Source organism: Acipenser ruthenus, chromosome 24 (genome assembly GCF_902713425.1).
Source record: "Acipenser ruthenus chromosome 24, fAciRut3.2 maternal haplotype, whole genome shotgun sequence".
NCBI classification, from domain to species: Eukaryota; Metazoa; Chordata; class Actinopteri; order Acipenseriformes; family Acipenseridae; genus Acipenser; species Acipenser ruthenus.
This window is the reverse complement of record NC_081212.1, coordinates 26,281,504-26,299,809: the sequence shown is the minus strand read 5'-3', so window position 1 is coordinate 26,299,809 and position 18,306 is coordinate 26,281,504. Positions and strand designations below refer to the sequence as shown.

General features: G+C 39.5%; 1 long non-coding RNA gene across 2 annotated transcripts in view; it reads left to right on the top strand.

Moving 5' to 3' along the window:
- The window catches only part of LOC117428139 (uncharacterized), a 38,045-nt gene that overhangs the window by 2,053 nt on the left and 17,686 nt on the right, over positions 1-18,306 (top strand). The window contains exons 1-3 of one of the 2 annotated variants that reach the window (XR_004548273.3): positions 1,038-1,510; positions 6,829-7,154; positions 15,562-15,627. This is a non-coding gene — a long non-coding RNA (uncharacterized LOC117428139). Of the gene's footprint in view, positions 1-1,037; positions 1,511-6,828; positions 7,155-15,561; positions 15,628-18,306 lie in introns of those variants that run through there. The other variant, XR_004548272.3, reaches the window with a different exon arrangement.

Below are 18,306 nucleotides of genomic sequence, written 5' to 3'. Positions count from 1 at the left end.
CAAACTTCTGATCTGCACTGAAAGCGATACCGTTTGTAACCCCCAAGACCTCTCTTTTATCTGGACAGATTCTGCTGGCGAATAGAATCACGGCGTTATTAAAAAGGGTCAGTGTGTGCCAAACCATTGCTTCACCACCAAGACTGATTGCATTAATCTGAGCCTTTCTATAGTGCAGTCGGTTTGCACTTCTCAGTCGTTGCCGTGTTTTTTTTTAAAATGTATTTCTCAGTGCACTGCATTATGTAAAGCATGAACATCGACATCGTTAAATATAGATTTAATTATGGTAATTGTATTATTTTGTAAATTGACAGATGAGTATTTTTTTGGTCAGAATGTATATATAATTTAACTGCATTTAATATTAATGTGAGCCTGGTGTGACACCCTGCTGTTTTGCATGATATTTCGACACGTCATCGTGAGCTTTATTCAGATACAGCAGGGTTTTGCATTAGGTTGTATTGTCTTGTAAAAAGCACCACACTTTTTCATGAGCATTCCATTGTACGCAGCCAAGAAGAAAACGCGTGCCCTATTCAGACAACTGGGTACGTCGACAGCAAAGACAAAGCAGTGTTAATATGAGATACTTTCACATATCTACAACAATCGAGAGGCATGATTTGAATAGCATGTCTTAACCAATTGCAGATGCGATCTGTTTTTTAAACATTAGGCTGTAATTACATATATATTGCTGCACCGTTTTTTGATAGAATATTTTTTTTCTATGACTATAGTGTGTTCACTGAAAAAAAAAAAATATCCGGGTACATTTATTTAATTAATTATACATTTTAATAACGTTTCGCCGGCATATTAGATCGAGTGTTAACGTGTTAATTGAGATAGCCACAGTGTTAATTAAGGTTCGGAAATGGGTAGGATAGCACACTGTCATTTATGTTGGTTTAGAAGGCATAGACCCCCCCCCAGCCCCCTCCGTCGTTTTCCAGCTCTGTGATTGGTTCCCCAGAAGGCTGCTGCTAAAGTGACGTCAGTGCAGGCGAGGGCTGCCAGGAGACGAGGCTGTTGGAAAGAAACCAGACCCTTGGAATCGAGCGAAAGAGACAGAGGGACCAAGAAAGGAAGAGAGACACAGAGAGACAGAGAAGGAAAGAAAGAGTGAGCGAAAGAGAGGAGTGAGGGGGTACAGGGCGAAATAAAGGATAGAAGGAGAAGAGCTTGCAAGTCGGTGCAGCTTTTCCAGACAGCTTCTTCCCCATCTTGGAAATATTAGAATGCTCTAACCCCATGGATCGGTGCAGAAAGCCATTGCGATGCCGAGGATTGGCATCTCTTCTTACGAGACCAGTTATATTTGCCGAGCCCGCGTTACTGCCGCTGCTGCCGATTGCCATTCCACTGCTGTATTTCCACGGCTGCTCTGAAAAGAACAATCAATGCTTTTGACTATACTGAAGCAGGCTTCCAGTGCTCCCACTACATCTATTTGGGCGAAAAAAAAAGCAAAAACGAAGATTTTGTTTTTCACTATACAAAAGTAAGGATTCTATTTCTGTTATAATCGCTTATAGTTATTTTTTTTCTGCTTCATGCATGTATCTAACGCCTACATTACCTTTTTAAATAGGTAGTAGCAGTAGTAGCATGAAAAAGTTGTCAATATGCGCAGAGTGCTTGTGTCCCTGTCATTATATATAGAGAGGGAGATAGATAGATAGATAGATAGATAGATAGATAGATAGATAGATAGATAGATAGATAGATAGATAGATAGATAGATAGATAGATAGATAGAATCATTTTATATTCAAATAATTGTAGACACTGTATATGCTTGAAAAATCTGCTAGGGTTCCCTTGCTTTAGGACGCTCTCCTGCAACAGCTCGGACCAGTTGACCCAGAACCAAAGACAAGGCCGTGGTCTTCGCACGCGCTTTTATTCTCTTTACTTGCCTGCTCGCTCGGAGTTTCGATTCCTCGGTCAATTCTAACAGCAGAAGAGAATTGTGGATGTAAATCACTCCCCAATATACTTCAAATAGGAGAAGCCAAGGGTACAGTATCTGGCTCTCAATGCACGATTTTGTTTGGGGGAAAAAAACTGTGACAAACAGAAAACAGAAACTTAAGACCCGTGGTCGCAGTAACAAAATACTTAAACTGTCATTACAACATTGTTACTGAAATGAAGGGGTTTTAATTATAAATGTCAGATGCGAGGTATACGGTTACTGTTTCCAGGTGATTAAAAATCACAAGGTAACATGTATGTGTTTAATTTAAAGCGGAGTGGCCGGTTGACGTGCTTATTGGTGTATGTGTTGCTAAAGAAGCCCGTGTTTACAATGCTCGAGCACTGATTGCATTGAAAGGTTAGGGTTTAGGAAATACACATGCAAATATATAGCATTGAAATACAACAGAAAACACATCTATGTGTTTGGGATATAAAAACGATCTGTAATAATTGTATAGCCGATATAATTTTACATAATTTCTACAGAAAAAGACAGAGCCAAAATCAAGACTATTTAAATAAAACACTGCATTTTACACATTTTAATCGCATGTGTTTCAACACAAACATGAACACAAGACAGTAAATTATATAAATGCTTATACTGTCGGCCGCTCTAGGCAGACTAATACAACCACAACTACGACTACTAATAGCAATAATAATCATTGACGCCTCAGAAGAGTCTTGCTTTAAGGTGCTGTGGATAGAGCTCGGTTTACTGTGCTTCTGATACCATTTCCCCCCTCAGTGTTTCAGCTCGATTAAAATAATGTTTTTTCTAGGTGTAATTACATTTTAAATATGTTCTTCGGAGGTTTGTAGTTATTCCCACTGTGTGTTCCTCTTAGGCCTTGGTTCGCCTCTCCATAGCCATTATTATTATTGTTATTTTCATCGTTTTAATCTGTGTTGACCCTGTTTTTGCGCTGATAAACAGTTCATGTGAATCCTGTTTTGAAAACTTTGGGTGAAGGATAACAGAAAGCCACATCCCTGATTTGTATACAAGGTGTTGAGCGCTAATTTCTTCCTTTTGCATGATTTTTGCGCTTCTTTGTATTCTTTTAATTACTCTGTGTGAAAAAAATACAGTGCCAACTTACCAATTAAAACAATTAGCACGCAATGGAGGCTCGCTATAACTTGAGGTTACTCTAGGTTGGCTAAAAATAACTTCTCCTAATTAAATAATGTGACGTCAGACGCCTAGGACGTAAAGTGAAAGCGAAACGTGGGTTCACCAAGAGGTGATTTAATTAACATTTGCATAAAACCCCCCCACCTGGTAAATCCGACTAGAGCTGCGATAGAATTTCATACTGCTTTAACATAATTCATATTGCTGATATTTGCTTGGTCTTATGTTCACATTGGTATTAGGAGTCAAACATTGATTCCCATAACTGCTGTTTTTTTTTGTTAAATAAATCAGTATTGTAACACAAAGGCCATTTTGTGATCCTTTTGACAGGAAGGAACTGTCGGAAAGACTGACTCAAAGTGTAGATCAAATCCCCTTGTAAAAAGAGCAGGATTGGTTCAGAGTCATAATTTAATCTGAAGTCAGGAATATTATCAAGTAAGACTTTGAATGACATCCAATCCCAGATATATTTAACTCCATCTTTTAATTGTTTTATTAAAACCTGTAATAAAATGCTTGCTGCACTATATCGTTTCCAGTGCAACGAACAGAATCGCTCACTGACATTTTTCCCCCATTTGATGAGCTTCTAAGAAAAAAAAAATATTTATAATCAATTCCAATTTTACGTTATGTTAATCAAATATATATAAAAAAAGTGGAATTTAAAATAGCGAGAGAGCAGAACGCGCAACGGTATAGCATATTAATATAACTTGTGTAAATGCTCTTCAAAAATATGATGTGCTCCAAAAATATAATAATAATAATAATAATAATAATAATAATAATAATAATAATAATAATAATAATAATAATTAAGCAGGCGAAGCAGAAAACACGAGCTTGAGAAATAATTGTAACAGCACCATGGTCAGCGGCAGGGCGAACACGGTGACAGCTCTATGTGTCGAATACTCACATGATAATCACACACATGAAGCATGCTAGTAGAAAACTGTATTTTAATGAGAGTAATTGTATTGTCAGATTTGCTTATTTTTTTTGTGAAATAGTGGGTTCAGTATCGAGAAGTCTTTAGATGGAGGAAAGGTGTTGGCTTCGTGTGCTTGTGAAACTATTGTTGCCTTTTTTCAACGAGCAGCTTTCTCAATGATCCCAGGTCGTATTACACCCAGGACAACATGCTTATATCTGAAATAACTACGAGTACATAGGACTCCGAGTAACTGGCTAGTAACACGAAACAGCAACAGGCAAGAGGGGGTGCGCTTCATGTTAAATGCGACTCATTGCTCAACAGGCGCAACGCTATGTTAGGAATGCTGTTGTGCACCGTTTCAACAGGCCTACGATTTCAAACTGAAAGGTTTAGGAATTAAATTACCATCGCTTTAATAATAGTTATGTTCGTTTATTTGGTGTACTCATTATCTATATTTTTAGATATCTTGCATTAAACAACTTAATGCAACGTAATAATTCTAATTGAGAAATTTTTGATAAACATGATACTAACACGTTTTCATATTTTACTATCGTGTTATTATTAGTATTAGTTATATTATTAGTATTATTATTAGTATTATTTTCTAGTCTTAAAAGTGAAATGTACCGTACTGCATAATTTGCATTATATCTAAATGTAATATAGCCTACTGGTAGAATACCTACAATTTATACTGTCTGGAGCACAGTTCAGATACAGCATAGCTACTGAAAAGAGGGTTCTGTGGTCGCTCTCTATACAACCATAAGAGCCATATTTGGGGGTTGCGAATATTGAACCCTCGTGGTTCTATTCCGGTCAGTAGAACCCTCTGTGGTTCAGTAGAGAATGGATTCTGTATAGAACGTCCTCGGGATTTATCATAGATGGGTTTTTATTCACTTTGAGAGGCGTTAGAAAAGCATTTTAAGAATTGTAAGTTTTTAAGTTTCTATTACCCACGGTAGCAATGGTCCTTTTATAAAACACAATCATATTTGTTTTAAAGCTTTTTTTAAAAAAAAACTGAAATACAAGAAAATATATTTATTTATAGGAATGTATCCTATTTAACATTTTTAAACTACTTATCGTTTTTATTAAAGGTAGAGTGTAAACCCAAATCTGTAAGCATTTATTTCAACCGATTTTAAACAAATCCAAGTGTTTATTTTAATTGTTTATGAATAATACTAAACACACAAATAGTACAGTGTAAAGTATATAAATACCAAAACGTGTTTAAAATGGGTTTGACATTGATGTTTCATTACTAAACATGTGGTCAACAGTGTACCAGTTGATATTAAATCTGAAGATTTAAAAGAAAAATTCTTAGTAAAGCAGCCATGCACATGCGCACAAATGTGTGTGTGTGTGCGTGTGTCTGTGTGTGTGTGTGTTGTCGCCATGGTGATGGACATCTCGCCTCTTCAATCTGAAGTTCTAGAACGTCTGGAGACACGTAGAGATTCAGTGGATGCACTTTGCAAAAGTTGTTCTTGAGGTGCTGCCATCAAGTTGGTTAGGCTACAGTAGCTTTTTGGAAAATCCAATTCTACATTTATTAATTTTGGTTTTTTTGTTGCAAAAAATATACGGTTCTGAAAGATAAAGCAATTTCAGAACTGTAAAATAGTAATAATGATAATAATAATAATGTTGCTGTATGAATATACCTGTAATGCTGAATTATAAGAAACCTGGAGAGTTTTTCAACAGCTCTGGAAACAGCCGTTCCAATGAGATTCACAAGAGTCACACATTATTTGCGGACCCTACTACACTTGTTAGAATGCACAAGGCCTAATAATTACATTTCAAATTGCACTTACCCAGCACAGATTGTAAGAAATCCCTGGTTCTGTGCTTGTGTTCTAGCACAGCAACCACAATGAAACTAGGATCAATCTGGGGTGATATACACTGATGGCATCATGCATTGTGATCCTTTGAAAGTGCAATGGAAAACATGAATTAACTATGGTGCAGCAAAAATATATTTTATTAACAAGACATTGAGATACCAACTGCTGTTGCTCACATAGGTGAACTGAAAACAATGTTCTCTGTTCGATGTAATTTGAATGCGACTGAATTTAGTTTTAGAAGTTGCTTTTACTATATAGCAATCAAATGCCAGTTTTTAAGAATTAGAACATTATTTGCATGAATCATATAGTGGCATGACCTCTCTCTCACTATTTTTTTTTTAATAAAACATCCAATGGCGATCATTTTCTGTCTGATTTATTAATAATACAAAATAAAGCTGTAGCCAAATGTTGGTGAATAAAACTATTTCATTTTTTTAATTTTAAGGCTTTATTTTATTGAAAAAAAGGAAAAAGGCAAGAAAAGAGCCCTGATTTGAATGCAAGACTTGCATTGGGCCTGTTAGTGGTGATGTCAGCAAGCAAGGTTCTATTAGCATGCGAATAGGGCTGAGTTTGGGGAGTAAGAGGCATCCCTCTTTTTCACAGCCTCTGGTAGACCCTGCTACATGATCTGCATGCAAACCAAGACCCCCTCTATCTTCTCTCTCACTCTCGTCTGGTCAAGGGCCAGGCTGGATCCTCTCTTGAGGCTGGCCCACCCTTCAAAGCTTCTGATAAAGCATGGAGAAGTACAGATCCGCATTGTAAGGACTGCAGACACCACACTCATGCTGGGCATTTGGGCTGATTTGTTTCATATCTTCCTTTTTTTTCTTTTTCTTGTTTTTTTTTTTTGCTGGCAGGTGGGGAGTTTCTTTCCCTTTTGTGTCTGATCTTCCAAACTACAAGATGCAGGCAGTCGGACGTTTGTGGAAGACCTGTGGCGGAGAGGGAGTCGGTTGCTATCTTTGGTTATCTAGCTGTATGAGTGTTATTCAGCCGTCATAAAGCTAGATAACCGAAAGTAGAAATGACTTCCAAACCTGCGTACTGCTCAAGTCAAAAAGCAAGTCAGAAAGGAAGAACGAAGATACACGAAATGACCGACATCTAAGGTGACAAGATAAAGCAACTCACGAAGACTTAAAACAAGGACATCAATGATCTATGCAGTCTTTTATTGACCAAGGTAAGCTGAATTTTTTTACCACTGTACATATTATGCAATTACATGATGGCTGGTGTAGAACTATTATCACCTGTGTAAAAAAAAAAAACTACAGACACACCAAGGATAAAACTTGATGTAAAATCAGAAGTATCAGTCATACTCAGATGTTTTCGTTTCCAACACATACATGAAATGTCTCATCTTTAAAATGCAAATTGTATTTTTTATTCCACAAAAGTAAAAAAAAAGAGACCCCCATCCCCTTTTTAAAATGAACTTGTTTAAAAAAAGTTCCATGAAATGATTCTGGAAGCGGAACGTTGAGACGCATTAGCATTCTGGAATTTTTGTTTTATGGGGGCTCGTCTCTGGCGCTGCCCCTTTGAGAGGTCAAGTTCTTGATAATTTGATCACTTCTCATGGGTTCTGGCAGCTGCTTTTGTGCAGAGCTGGGGATCATTGTGAAAAGTGAAGTGGAGCAGAAATGAAGGGGCGATTTTCTATAGAAGAGGGGAGGGGGGAATCCTAGGAGGGCAAACCCTTAACATTGAAATTCATTCTGCATTGAAAATATCTTCTTTAGCAAGAAGGGCAAAGTTTTGTGACACAAAAGTGGATATCTTCACAAAGAAATTGTGTCTCATCAGAGTAGGCTACTAAATTATAGATAGATAGATCGATAGATAACTAGATAGATAGATAGATAGATAGATAGATAGATAGATAGATAGATAGACAGATCCTTCTGATACTTTGACTCAACAGGCTCTTGAACCGTGGCATTTTGAGTTACTAATACCCTATTAATTATAACACAGAATTCATCATATAATGCCTGTCTTCATATTTAATTATGCTGCTGTAGCTTTGTTTTTAATTCAGATCTTTACTTCATGTGAACACATTGGATACAATCTGCTCTGAAAATAACCGATTAAAAATGATACCTCTTAATCACTAGAGACGGGTTATCTCTTCAGTCACTGTGTTTATTATGCAAGCCCAGAGTCAGGGGACGGGGTTTATGAAAGTCTTTACTCCAAAGGGAAATTGCACACTTTTTAAAAATGCATTTTTGTAAAAGGAGAACACAATAATACAGAACCTGCCACAAGCACACACAATATGTTTTTTACTGTTTAAAGGGAAAGTGACCATATAGCTTTTTGACTTAAATATGTTGATCAATCTGACACTTAAAAGTCTCCTAAAAGTATATTGATAAAAACCACGCTATTTATTGAATTGTATTCATCTTATTTTTAATACGTTTAATATATTTATAATGCTATTGCTTGGATATATATGTAGATTTTTAATGTTAATGAAACTGTAATAAAACATGGTTGGGAGGATAAAACAAACAACACTAAAAAACTATCCCAGACATTTCGAGACATTGGGTTTGTTCACTGTCTGTTGATAGCCAGCCTGAGACTGTGTGTCTTTGGTGAAGTTGGGTGGGATTTGCTAGTGTGTTGTTAGCTCCCATAATCTCTCCAGACAGACCACATTGGGAGCAGTCCATTCAGCAGGCCCCAAAACATGGTGCTGAATATTAAACAGATCGGCTCTGGGGTCAAGTGCTCGCTCTTTCTCTTCTTTTCAACCCCCGTCTACCCAGACTGTGTATTGAAATAGTTCCAAACCCTTTAAAAACTTCAATGCACTGCAATTCATTCACATTTTAAAATGTCTTTCATGCACAGCGAGCCTCTGTTTCCATGCACTGCATGGCATTGCTTTTGCATTGCATTGAACAGTTGGAAACGATATATTATTTTACTGTACCCTATGCCATTATAGATCTGTTCTATTTTTTATTTATATTTAATCACGTGAGCTGATTTTCAAAATTAAAATTAAAAACATGCTCAGCTTTACTATAAGAATACAAGCTAGAAATATAATAGGTTAAAAAACAACGTGTTGAAAATAACCTCATTCGAACACAAGCCAGGTTTACACAAACCCAGTTTGCATTTGACCAAGGCAAACACACAAAAGGATAAATAGATAAGGTAGTATAAACTGATAGAGAACGGATAGAGAAGGTATAATCCAGTGCTTCAAATAAAATTATGGTTAATGCTGTAAAAAAAAAAGAAAAACACTAAATAAATAAATAAATTAATTAATTAATTAATAACAGTAAAAGCATGAGCGGCCCGATTTGGAAAGACAGCGTTAATCCACATTCACAGCACTAATCCCGTGATCTGGAGGGTCCCACACGCAGAACAAGAATTAAACATGTGGATTTTCTAGAAACTGAACTCGATCATTACGCATTTACTCGACCATCTGTAGGAGCCAAAGGAACTCTCTCAGGACACAACTGAACCTAGAAACAGAGGCAACAAACAGCTCTGAGCTAAACCCTGAGATGATCAAGATTCTCATTAATTTAAACACTGTGCATCTAGAATTGATGTGCAACACTTCAAATAAATATCCATGTTATGAATTAGTACATATATATATAAGTGCCACTGAGTGTGCTTTGTGTGCTCTGCTGTTATTCTGTCCTGGGGGGGTATTTGCTTAGGGGATAGAATGGGAGGGTTTGGGGTGGGTATTTTTTTAATTGGAGTTATAAAGACTTTAACCTTTAAAAAAACAAAAAAAAACAGTTCTTTGGAATGGGATGCTATATATGCTTCCCGGTTTGTGCAAATGAAAAACACTTCAGCCATCCATAGTTCTTGTAGACCTTTTAATTTATTCTACCTCCTGTGTAAGCCTTAGAAATGACCCTCATTTAGTGAAGCTTAATGCATTGTGTTGCGCTTGTACTAACTCTCCCAGTGTATTCGAGTACCTCAACCTGCCTTTTTCTTGCACAGCCCTTCAGGCTTCCCATAGCTCAGCACTCAGAGAGCCCCAGCTCCAATGGCTTAGCAAGCAAGGTCCTAACTGGAGGAGATGCACGCTCATTCAAGCCCAAGCTACTTACAAGCAATAGAGGCTGCAGCAGCTCTGAAAGGATGGTGTGTCCCTCAATGGCTGGAGCGAGGCCCAGGCTAATTGGTTTGATTCAAGGAGGGATGTTGGATTTGTGAAAAGTCCCTGCACGGTTTTCCCACGATCAGGTTAAGCTCTCATACAAAGTGGCTGAAGGTGGCTTAAGATGGGCATTTAAGGGCGGAAATATGATAATCTTTGGTAACTTTGTATATATTTGTCTGCTAAATGTAGTTAAGTGGATGTATCACAAGGTATTCCTGCCACTTCATCTCTACAGAGGAACTCCAATATGCAAACAATTGGGTTTCTACCAGGGAGTACGGGGCTGGAATTTAGTGTTACCAGATCCACCAAACATTGAAGGCTGGTTCATGTGGATGTCTGGAGAGAGGCATTACGGGTGTATCTGTGCTTCATTCCACCTGGTTCAGCCCTGTGGTCTCCCCATTGTAGACTCCTAATTATTAGGTTCAGATTTGTCAAGGCTCACCACAATCTTACTTTTAACAATTTAGCATGTCATTTTCTTTCCTTCATACTGAAAACAAATAAGCAAACAAATAAATAAATAGGATTTATTTAAAAAATGTATTTAAAAGAGAAGTCGTGTTTCTTGTCAGCCCTCAACACCCCCCACCCCCACACAGCAGCAGCAGCAATGGCTCTGCAGAAAACTCTTCTCGAAGCCTCTCGATTTCAAGTGTGCCCCCTTCACTCTCTAGAGCACGGATGATTATTCAGGGACTCGCTTGTAAAGAAGTCGTATGGCCATCATGTGCAACGTGGCCAGCTACACTTAGAACTGCGAGTGTCATCTCATGTACTGAATAGCAACAGATGAAAATGACCTGTTCATTTCACTTACCTTTCACCTATTAAACTAGAGGGGAAGAAACACACACACAACAACATTCTTAGCTTGCTTATTTCTTATCGTATGCAATCATAAGCTGATCAATTTGCACGCCGTCATGTGTGTAAGCTTACCAGCCTACGCCAGCTTGCCCAGCGTACATGCCAATGCAGACGTGTTCCTGTCACCATCCATCACTTAATGATCTTAGTGCCAGCAGTCCAAATATGGGCATGGAAAGGCTCCACTAAACAGGCAACACAAGCCCGTTAATTAATGCAATTAATTATTTAAACTTTCATTACCATGGACAGGCAATTGGGATGCTATATCTTCCTTAATTCATACAATGTTGGATTTTGGTCAAACCAGGGCTATGATCAGAACGATGAAATGGTTTTGTGAGGTGGATTACAAGAATGCTATTTTAGTGAAATGAACGACTTCGTTGTGCTGTCTTTTCAGTCTTTTGTGCAGATATTTTGAAAACTGGTATATATTTCCGGAAATGTAAAAGTAATTGCTTTGTAGCAGACAGTGCAAGCTGGTCTGATTTATTGTTCAATTAAACCATATTAATTATCACTGCCAAAGACACGAATACCACAAAAACGGTTCAGCCTGAAATTACAGTACATGCAAATGAATATCTTTTTCAAGCCATGTTTGTAAAGAAAAATAAGTGCACAAATAAAATAAAAAAAAAACATTTCTTTAAAAGAAATATTTTGGGCTGTTTTAGTCATTTCACAAATATTTATTAAAAGCCGATCATCCTCTTTTATTCCCCCTGCTGTGTAAGACTGCTGGACAGTAAAACTGCATACCAGAACTGAACATCATGTACTACACTGTCTCTCCTTGCTCCCTTCTGCAATTCACATCTTTATACTGCTACAGATGTCGCTCCCTTTGTGTATAAAGACAGGGTCTCTGTCAACTAAAGACAGGGTATAGTACTGTATGTCCTGCTGTATGTACAGTACTACACCCCCTCCATGCACAGGTTTCACACGCAGCAGACTGACGGATTTCCATGCTGCAGAATGACCCCCACATTCCAAATTCCAAAGTCATTTTTATTGAAATATCTGCGTGCACATAGGAGATGAACCTGTGGAGATGAAACGTTCCCAGAGGGAGCTTGTGTATCAGAAGACAGCAGCAGGGGTGCATCATCTCAACACATTAAAACATTACTCCCTTTCAATACATGAAAAACAAAATCAATTACGACCGTTTCAACGCCGATAACATCAAGGTTAAAAGAAAAGCATTCAGTTCATCAAGTATCTTCCACTTTTCTCTTTGTGCTTGTATGTCACCGTGGTCTGACAGGTAACTGCCAATAAACAGACTGTTAGTCACGAGAATGAAAGAAAGGGAGGCAGGGTGCTGGATTAATGCAGGAGACTACAAATGCTGCCTAAATGATTAAGCCTGAAATGATCCCCCAATCCATCCACATATCCGTACGCATTCGTTCCTAGACAGGAACCGCCTGCAAAGCGCTCAGTGATTGCTGATGACACTTTCCTGCTCACAGTGACCCTGTAAACGAACTCGTCGATCGTTGGAGCACCCTCGACATGATTGTTTTATTGCAGGTTTTATGATCTTCCCCTAATTGGTGGGGTGAGTCTGTTTAGCTGGCTGCACAGTAGCAGTGCTGCAGTGTTACTGTCTGAGAGAATAGAAGGGCTTGATACCAAGATCCACCCTCCCTGCAGGGGGAACCCCTCAGGTCTCCGCCCAGGGTCATCCAGAACTTTAAACCTCAATCGTAAAATGTCTGCATTATAATTGAATGCAACTTTCTTGTTTACTGTTGCTGCAGAATACAGGTTTAACTGCGCTGCTCCTGTTGTTCTGTTAACCTGCACTAGAATTGGTCAGTGCCCTAAAATTGCAGTAAACAGTATTTTCTAGTGATGTCACTACAATGGTGCCTATATTTCTAACCCTTTTCCTGCATACCTGGGATTAAGGTCACCCATGTTTTAATGCTTATTCCTGTTCTATCTTAGATCTATGAGCCCATGTTAACTCTAGTCTAGGATTGGTCACTGTTTTTAAACCTTTTTAAATTATTATTATCACCCATCTATACTAGATAAGCTACAAGAAAACAACTTTTAAAAAGAGACCTTTGATTACAGAAGCCAGGGTGCTAAAAGTCCTAATGAACGATGGCTAAAGAGCCAAGCTGATGAATTATACAGCGCTGAGCTCCCAAGATCACCAAGCCCACACTTCAAATTCAACGGCACCACAACCACACTTTTGGTACGCATACAGTATGCACTGTATCGTTTGCTTACACAATTCTCGCTTTAATGAAAAAGAAAATGTACGAGGAATAAAATGTGACTGATAGCGATAGGTAAGTCAATACTGCAGACAGATAGAAACTCACATGGAGAGTGCAATATATGAATAGGCAAGCAGGAACAGGAGATCATGTTCAAGTGGCTTTTAAAGCACAGTGCATAACTGATGTATTTCATTTTATCCTGCAGTTTCAACACTGTCGGAATTTCCATCAGGTTGTGAACCATCTCTATTGGACAGATGGATGGACACACATATACAGACAGACAGACAGATATAGCATATTGCATTGTGCATTTATTAAAGCAGCGAATAATGTCTCAGTGAGAAGTAGTAGGACTAAAGGGAACACTGTATGCGGTACAGAGACATATTCTCAAAATGTAGCCCATTGTAAAAGTCTAATTAGCCATCGGGTTCGTTAAAATCATGAAGGTAACCATTCATTGGCTACACATCCATTAGCACGTCCTGTAAAACACAAACATACATACATACATATGGTATGTATTCAGCATATGTAATATATGGATGTGTGTATGTGTGAAAGTTAGGGGAAGGTTCAACTGAAAATATAGATTTTCCTGTAATTACTTGTATCCTCACCCCACTGGAGTATCTGGTGCCTGAGCCCACATCAGATAACATGGAGATGTGAAATCCTCCAGCCAGCTCGCTAACACAGCCAGAGTCAGCCAGCAGAGCGCTGCTGGACTCTCCCTATGGAGATTAGGCACAGCAGAGTCCCAGCCTGTCAGGCAAGCAGAATTAAAAGAAATCAAACAGCAGCTCGGGCTCCGAGCTTGCTGGCTGCAGGCTGCAGGGACTTCTGTCCCGTTTCTGAGTGGGGGGGGGGGGGGGGGGGGGTCTAGCATTGACTGGAGCTGCGTCCGGACAAAGCATGTAAATGCCTGTGATTCACGACCAGCCATTGTGCTGGAAAGCAGGCACCTCAATAGAGGAACCCAGACACGATAAAGTACAGTAAATCATGATGGCACTTCTCCTTTTTCTTTTTTCTTTTTTTTTTTGTTTGTTAACGCTGCCTTTTTTTCTTTTTGGACCCCAAAAAAAGAAAACAAAAAAGAGAAGGAAAGTAGCACGCTGGCTGTCCCCCACTTTGTGTCCGCGGCTGTCCTGAATACAAATAGGAGTGCCTGCTGGCAGCGGGCTGGTATGAATGGTGCCATTGTGTCTCGGAGCTGGCTGCTCCAAAGGCATGGCTAGGCTCCCACTCCTGCCATGCAGCCCCACACAGATCAGGGCTTTACTGCAGCACTGAGCCCTCGGACCAGATGCCTATTTCCAGTCACGCTAAATAAAGACACAATTTTATAGCAGCTTTTGGGGTTAGAAATGAACTTTTTTTGGGTGGTGGCAGGGTTTAAAAACAAATTAATCCATTCTAAGTGATCCTTTCTAATGTACAAACGGCAATCAGGTTAATCCCTGATGGAAACTGCTGCAGATTCTCCATCATGCCTGGGTATTTCACACTCAACTCAGACACTCTGAGTCAGATTTACTAAGCCTTTCCTTCGGTGCACAGTACCACTGCTAACAGCTCGGAAGCAATGAGAGGCTTCATGCTGAATTTATAGAAAAATCACCGTTTAAAATATAGCAAATCTGTCCCATTGTCTCGTTGATGCATCTCGTTTTCCTGTGCAAAATAAAGAAATAAAAACTTGAACTTGACCTTGGACTTGAGTCTCTGTATCAGGTTCAGCTGAAGCAGGTTCAGCTTGTGCAGCTGCAGTGCTTCCTGGGCTGGTGGCCTGATATGAACACCCCCTCACACACACACACACACACACACACACACACACACACACACACACACACACACACACACACACACACACACACACATCAGACAAGCAGTAACACTACATGCTGCAGTACTGTAGAGGGAACCCCAGTTCATAGGCTACAGTACTCCAAATGTGTCTTCACACCATGTGAGTTATTAAGTGCATACAGAGGCATTATCTAAAATGTTTTTACTTTACCTAGTTTCTTACAGTTGTACCTATTTACCAGGAATACAACATGCACATGCCAAGGTCCTTTGTAATCAGAATTAATTCACGATGCTTGATATTATTAGCCCTAAAACGCAGGCTTGTATAAAATAAATTAATCAACAGAAGTAATAACTGAGTTTAGAAAATGGTGTATCTATGTAATAGCTGACTTAACACATTTGTTCCACAAGTATAACATGTAACAATGTTAGAAAGTACATCTCTGTTTTTTTTTTCTGTTGCACAGGAATGGCCTGATTTTGAACCCGGCCCTGGAACCACAGCATTGTGGAGGATGTCAGTGTAAAGCAAGGTAAGCAAACAGAGACATGCACACACTGCCACCCCTCTAGCAGTCCAGTCAGTGTAGTGACGACTGGACGCAAGTTGAACATGATGCATAAGACAGAGACGACCTTGACTTCACAATGCACTGTTGGAAGTCCTCGGATCTGCCATGTTTTAAACACCAGCAGGAGGACAGTGATATCAGGACACTGACATTCTGAAACAGGACGCAAGCTAACAGAGGGCTGGTTCATATACTCTTGGCTCTAACAGGTTGAAAACCACTTAAGTCCCAAATGAAAAAGAAACTGAAGACAATCTACAAGTCTTAAGAAACTGAAGACAATCTACAAGTCAGTGTCTATTTTTGGTCACTTTGCTCAGTGAAGAGTTGCAGTAAAGAGCTTTGAGGATGCTGTCTGGTGTAGTGTAACCGTCTCCAAAAAGCAGAAAGCCGTGTGAAAGTCCAATTCTAAAAGGTGTTTTCCGTGAGGCAGACTCTCTGATTGCCTCCATGTTTGGGAAACCCTGCACAGTCATGGGGGATCCAAGTTCTCCGCGGGGTCCCACCGCTCTTGTACTGGGGAGAGGGGAGCGGGACGCTCGCATTGCTATTAGAGAGCCAGGCTGTGTTCCAGCCCCACTGGGATTGGGAGTTGCTATGCAGAGCAGTATCATGGTACACATGTAAAAGGAAAATACAATCCCTGAATATGGCAATTAGAATTCAGGTCATTACCAGTGTGAGTAAACCTATCAAGGCCTAAGGTCTAAACCCTGTGCTCCCCTGGTACACAGCAGCCTGTCAGCCTGCCTGCCCGCCAGCCTGTATCAGTGTTGTACCAGGGGCTCCAGGGCTGAGAGGAAAACTCCAGACCAAAAGATCTCCTCACCAATGTAATGGGGTTACACCATCAACTCTCCACCTACCCCAAGCATAACACTGCTTTTTCCAAGTATAGGGATATTTTTTATGAAGAAGCAATATGGTTTTCATTAAACATGCAGCTTTTTTTAATGCCGTGTAATTGTACTAGTAGACAATTCCACAGAAATAAAGCAAGTTGCTAACAATGCAGGTTTCGAGGTCTCAAATGATCTGATCTTTAAATGCACACACACACACACACACACACACACACACACAAACATCACAACATGTTATGCACTGACTTATGTTACTAAAACCACCATCCCTAATTCTGATGTTCGCCAGTTGTTATTTTAGAGTCTGGTCTGGGTGAAGTTCTGTCTGCCCCAGTTTGAAACAGCAGCCTGGCTCCTGTGGGGAATGGGCTTATATTAAGAACGTTAAGAAGTAGACCGGATCCTCTCTGCTTTTTTTCCCTGCCTGGTTGTGTCAGACATGACCCAGATCTCAGCTTGCTTCTCCAACACAGGCAGGTTGAAAGTCTGTCTCTCGTCTTTGTACTTGTATAACACAAAAAAAGAGAAGCAAAAAATGTGCATCTGCCTCAGCAAGTTTTCCATTCAGAACTCGCTCTGCTTACAGAACTCCATCCTGTCTGTCTTCACAATTCCGTGTGATTTCGATTGGGATTTGTTTTGTTGTTGTTGCATTTAGTCTTTTGAAATGCTTTCCCCACCTCAGGCTGTAAGCTTGTTTCGTGATGCAGTCTTTGATATTACCCTCCTGCATATATTCAGGGAGCACTGCAGATTGCAATACTGAGATGTAACAATGCATTTTTGTTATTTGTTCAATTAGACAACTGGAGTAATAGAGATCCTTGCAAGTTATTTTCTATTCCGTCTCTGGATTAACTGCCATCTAACTGATACCATTTATTGGACTTCCAAAATGACAAGTCCTTGTATTGTGATCCTGCCGACAGTATAAACCTTGGCATTCTTACTAAGGCTGCCAACTCCCTCACTGCAGATATTATACATATATTATGCTCTCATTCTAAGGCACACTGATGAATGGCTACAATACACCCCTCGAATTAAAAAATGACACATTTATAAACAAATCTCTAATTTGTGTGGGTATGTGCTTTAATACAGTCCTGCCCCCACCCCCAATCCCCAAACTACAGAAATCCAATTAACGATCTGCACCTCATTATAACGCACAGGCTACCCTTGGTTCCCAAGGCCAGTTAGGGGTGTATTTCTCTGTTAGGGGAATATCTTTTTTGACTCGTCCTATATTTCGAGCTCCAGCACAGCACCTCGCTGTAAACAGACACCGACTCTTCATTCTCACAGGGTGGGGGGCTGCTTCTGCGTGCCTGGCCTGTGCACCAGAAACACTGTTTAGATTTCCATTCAGGTGAAATCACACAGTCAAATGCACACACTTGTACAACACAAACTCTAACACATACATCAATATCAACACTCCAAAGTGCACGTGTGTTCTGTTCCCTTTCCAAGCGTACCCGACTAGTACCTGTATTGTGGAGAATACCTAACTCAAAAATCTGAGAGGTTTCCTTTTTCTTTTCTTATTCTAAATGCACACAGTGATGCACCATGAATTGTGCACCCTTTATTACACATACACACACGCCAGCCAACGATAATGCCACACAGCCCATTTAGTTTTGAATTAAAAGAAATGCATTGAAACTCAACTGCACACTGAGCAGCGGGCAGTGGCATAAATTCATACAGCATACCACGGAATCACTGTTTATTTGAACTAAAGGAAAAGCGGTTATCGTTTTATGTTGCC